General features: G+C 35.1%; 1 non-coding gene across 1 annotated transcript; it reads left to right on the forward strand.

Moving 5' to 3' along the window:
• Positions 1–423: 423 nt before the first annotated feature.
• Positions 424–528, forward strand: LOC137735814 (small nucleolar RNA R71). Its single transcript, XR_011068718.1, has one exon. It is a non-coding gene; the product is annotated as a small nucleolar RNA R71 (small nucleolar RNA).
• Positions 529–5,355: the final 4,827 nt, after the last annotated feature.

Here is a 5,355-nt window from a genome sequence, read left to right on the forward strand (position 1 = left end):
TGCATTAACCTGTTTCGTTGCAAACTCCGGATAAGCAGCTTTATGTGGATAGCTCAAAAAATCATGGGTTGTCATGCTGCAAATACTGCAAACAGCATGTAAGGGCTGCTATACAACAACCTGTGAACCTGGAATTCTTTGTAATAACATGTCAAATTTTGCATCAAATCTTTCAATCTTTTTCTCCATTTTTTCAATTTGTGCTGACACATATGAAGAACCATTAGACATCTCAAAAACTGACCTAGATTGTGGCTGCTCAATTACCCATTGTTATGTATCTCCTGCCATTTTCTCAAATAATAAACAAGCCTCTTGTGCATTCTTATCCTTGTACGAACCTCCGCATGAAGCATTGACAAGAGTTTTTGTAGTCATATTTAGTTCTCTAAAAAATATATGCATTTGATCAGTACTATTAATACCAGAATGAGGACATTTTCTAATCAACTCTTTGAACCGTTCCCACGGCTCATGAAACTCTTCATTTGGTTTTTGTGCAAAAGATAAAATCTAAGTTCTCATGTCAAGAGTCTTTGAAGTTGGATAATACTTGCTTAAGAATTTTTCATTGAGTTGGTTCCAAGTGCTAATGCTTCCAGATGGAAGTGTGAGGAGTCATCTCCTTGCTTGATCTTTCAGAGTGTACGGAAATAAACGGAGCTTAATAAATTTTGCTGAAAATCCTCTCACCAAAATATTCATGCATCCTATTAAAAATTCTGCAATGTGCATGTTAGGATCGTCTGTTGATAGCCCATGAAATGTAGGTAGAATATTCAACATGTGCTGCTTTATTTCGAATGCAGACCCTTCCTCCACTTCCGAATAAGTAATGCAACTTGGTATGTTAGTGACATGAGTTGTTAATGAATCCCCTAAAGGTTGACCACCCTCTGGAATAACAAAAGCCATATTTTTTTCACTGTGCATATCCTCAGAAAACAAAGATTGTAGAAAAGTCCCCTGCAGGGAAGGAAACCACTGCAGATTTTGTTCCTTGCGTCTCCTCCTTAAAGATTGCTCAGGTTCTGGATCAAATAGAATCAATTTTTGTGCTGCTGATCTACTTTTGACCATGCACTGATTAGTGTAATCTGTAAAAATAAAATAAGAACGAAATTTAATTATTATTTTTTATATGTGTATAGACAGCAATAACTAACTGTAAATTTGATTAGAACGAATTATTTGAAATAATCCCCGGCAGCGGCGCCAATTTATTATTAAATAATTCGAAACAAATTAAATTCCAATTAATTATTGTAAAGCAGAATATTGAGATGATTGGTTTTATAATCTACTTAAATTAAAAAAAAATTTAATTAATAAAAATAAACTAATCTGCAATATTAAAGATGAAGGGAAAAGAAAACTGATCTGGAAAAAATCAAATTAAGAAAACACTAGGGTTCCACCATCACCTAGCAATCCTATGTATTTTTACCAATTACTTATGATCTACACATGCCACTTTGAATGTTAGGTTTTCCTAATTTATATTCTACTTGGAACCTCCAACATAGAACGTATATCTAACATGCAACCCGTCCGGACGTTCGGATCAAATCTGAACATGAGAGACTGATGCGAGATTTATACGCACACAAATTAAACCCTCTTTTCGTCAAATTGTAGTATATGTATAAGTAGGGATCGTTCTAGACCGGGGATTAGGAGGGATTGTTAACCACTTGAATTTGACTCAAAAACGTAAAATAACAATATGAAACACTATACTAGACTCAAAGAATGCAAAACTAAACTATAAAACACTAAAACAAACCAAAAGACTCAAAACAGCACCAAAACACTCAAAACTGCCTAAAAATCACTTTCTGGGCAGTTTTGAGCACCTTGAGTACTTTGGACGAATTTGAGAAACAAAATGAATCAAAACACTTATAAACACAAACTAAATGTATTTCTAACTAATCTAACACTTTAAAAGAAATGGGAGATTGGTTTTGAATGAAACTTGAAATAAAAACAGAAACTTGGAAACAAACAGATTGTAAATTAAAGCATAAGGAAATGAAGTAAACACAAGATGAATGAATCAACAACTAATAAAATAAGAGAGTACCAATGAAGATGAAGCTAGAGATTCGATTTCACCATTGCTAAGCCAAGTCCATGCTTGTTAAGTCAGATTATACTCATTCATCTACCTATTTCTTGGGTTTGTTTCACTTAGATATGATCAGCCATATGATGTGTGGATTTGATCAAATGTCTCTAATTATGAGCCTAATTGTGATGTGCAACTTTGGTTCCTAATCAAGAATATGTAGTGCACAAGAAACTTTCACAAAACCAAAGGGAACACTCAGCAGGATGTTTGCAAAACATTCCCTTCATTCATTCACATATCTACCAAGATTATGCATGATGTGTGCTTTAATCTTGGCTAAACAACCTGTGGTTAATTCAAATGATGATCAAGCATTAAAATCAACACACTAAGTCACAATTAAATCGGAGAATGAAGCAAGAAATAGATAGATAAAATGAGAATTCCGAATTAACTACATGGCAAACTTTGCAAGGCTACATCGAATCCCTAGAGGAGGATTAGTTACAATTCATGTTTGCAAAGGATTTAACATAAAAATATAAAACATGAATGAACATAGAATTAATAAGAAGAAAGAACCCTTGAAGCAAAACTGATGTAGAATCAAAGAAACACCTAAACATTCCAACAACTCAAACTTGAATTGTATGAACGTTTAGGCCCTCTTATCTTCTTCTTCGTCGTAGCACAAGGTCTAAGGGATGTTGTTGGTGTGTTGAATGGATTGGGGAATTATGGAAATGGAAGGATGATGTTTGGATTGTAAGGGAGAGTCACGGCACAAAGGGGGGTTTATGGTCTACATTTCTGCAATGGATGAAGTGTATGAATGGAATGGATGGACTTTGTGAAGGGCACGGCCCCAAGGGACCAATTTCTGTTGTGAAATGAATTGTCGATGAATGAGAATGAATGAATGAGTATTTATAGGTGAAATGGGGGGGACATGACAGCTAGGTTGCATGTGCTAATGTTTGTGTGTGCATGTGAAATCTGGAATTGCATGTGTGTTGAATGTGAAAGCATGTGCAATGAATGTGTGGTGCAATGATGAAGGAATAATCTGAAAATGCAAGGTGAAATGAAGTGGAATGACAATGGCATGTGGAATGAATGATTTCTTGGTGAGGGGATGCATGTGTTGATTAAAGGGGAAATGAAAATCTGAAATGGGATAGCATGTGGGTGGAAATGCATGTGGGTGAATGTTTAAAGTGCATGTGCAATGTTTTAAATGATGGAATGATGGAGGAACAAGTGCATGTGAATGCATGGTGATAGCATGTGCACGGTTTTGGTTGGAATGATGGCAGATTGTGAAAACATGTGAATGCATGTGTTTGATGAATGATAAGTGGTGAATGATATGATAAGTGATAAGTGGTGAATGATAAGTGATGAATGATAAGTGATATGATATGTGATTATGATAAGTAATGGGAGCATGTGTATGGTTTTGGGAGAAAGGTGGAGATGCACGGCATAAGGGAATTGGAAAGGTTTAAATGTCCTAAAACTAAAGGGAACAAAGTTCCAACACTTTGGTCTTCAATTTCGTCCAACATTTTGGCGCCAAGCATAAGCTATCCATCCTTAGCCCAAAAGTGCTCCAAAAGTCTCCAAAATGCATCTTTTTGCTCCTTTAGCCCTTTGGACCTACAAACACACGAAAATAGCTTAAAGGACTAAAATAACTAAAGAAACATAACGTAAATGCACGAGAACAAGCCATTTAAGTCGCATGAATATGCTCCTATCAAATACCCCCACACTTATCTTTTGCTAGTCCTCGAGCAAAACAAAACAACAAGAGAACACAAAACTAGACAAAACGAACAAAACACAACCTACACCTTCCAACAATCGTCTCACGGATTTCCAATGCACATGACAAGTTAAAAATCATTAGTCCCATAGATTTTAGTCATCTTCACACTTGAGTATATTCTTAATCATAGTCACCACATACTATTTCACAATTAAGCATTTAAAACCATGTTTTGAATGTAGTAATCATGCCTTAGAGAATTTGCTCAATTCCTTACAAGATATGCACTCGTTTTTCATACAGATTTTCTGACTACACACCCTATACTAGTTATATGTGAGAAGATTGATGTAAATATGAATTCTAACACTCACATATATATATATCACAAAGAGAGCAATTTCTGGAGTTAATAAGCATGTTTAGATATGATCTCATGAATGGAATGCTACCACTTAGATGCGAGAACCAGTGACACCATAAGCTCATACCAAGTTCAAACTCCACAAATTGAAATACACAACACTCAAGATAGAAGTCAAGGGTTGTAACGGGGCTTGGGGTATGTGGAAAACAAAGAAAGGATATGGAAAACAAAGGTTCTTAAAGAAACAGTGAGCAAAGCATTTGAATCAACTTAGAATTCACTTTTGAATGAAAACTCAACTTTTGAACAAAAAGGGAGATTTTAGACAATTTACGCCCAGAATTGGTGTTTTGGAACCTTTCTTCAATCACTTATTCTTTCATTTTTTTTTTTCTTTCTTTCTTTTCTCTTTTTTTTTTTTCTTTTGAATCTCAAAACATAAACACTTAAACATTCTCTCCCCCACACTTATTTTCTTTCATAATGTAACTCAAAAGGAATTCAATTAAGTCATGCTCACTATCTTTTAAGAACAAGGGTGGGGATTGTCCTAAACTAGGCTAGGTGAGGAAAATGTGGGTAAACAAAGAATAAAGGCTAAACAAGGCTCAACGGGGTTAAAACTTACAACATATACGAAGTATGGGAAGTAAGGCTATTTGGCTATGGTGGTGGTCAATACACAACTTCTTCTTGAATATGTGTTATGCAAATCAATAACATGCTTTGAATGAAATGGGCATGAGTTCTAGCATTTGGAACTATATGATGAAACGCCTTCTAAGTAGTAACCAAGCAAAGAATAATGAGATCATGCAACGACTTTAGAAAACAAGAAATCACAGATTAAACTCTCCAAAGAACGTTATAGGCTCAAGTCTCTCAGGGTTGTAGCGTTTGTTTGAGTTCCTTCCTTCAAGCATGTTACAAAAACGAATTTTTTCTTTTATGATTGCATGTGAAGTCATACATTATAACCATAACCAATCATATACCAAGAGTAAATCAAACTTTTCTCTATGTTTATAACTCTTTCTAACCGTCATGCAATTATAAACCAAATCCTTATCATTGTGTTGGAAGGTACCCTAAGACACAAACACACAAAAACGACTCAAAACACTCTTTTTAGGCTTTTCAAAA

Source organism: Pyrus communis, chromosome 5, assembly GCF_963583255.1.
Source record: "Pyrus communis chromosome 5, drPyrComm1.1, whole genome shotgun sequence".
Lineage (NCBI taxonomy): Eukaryota > Viridiplantae > Streptophyta > Magnoliopsida > Rosales > Rosaceae > Pyrus > Pyrus communis.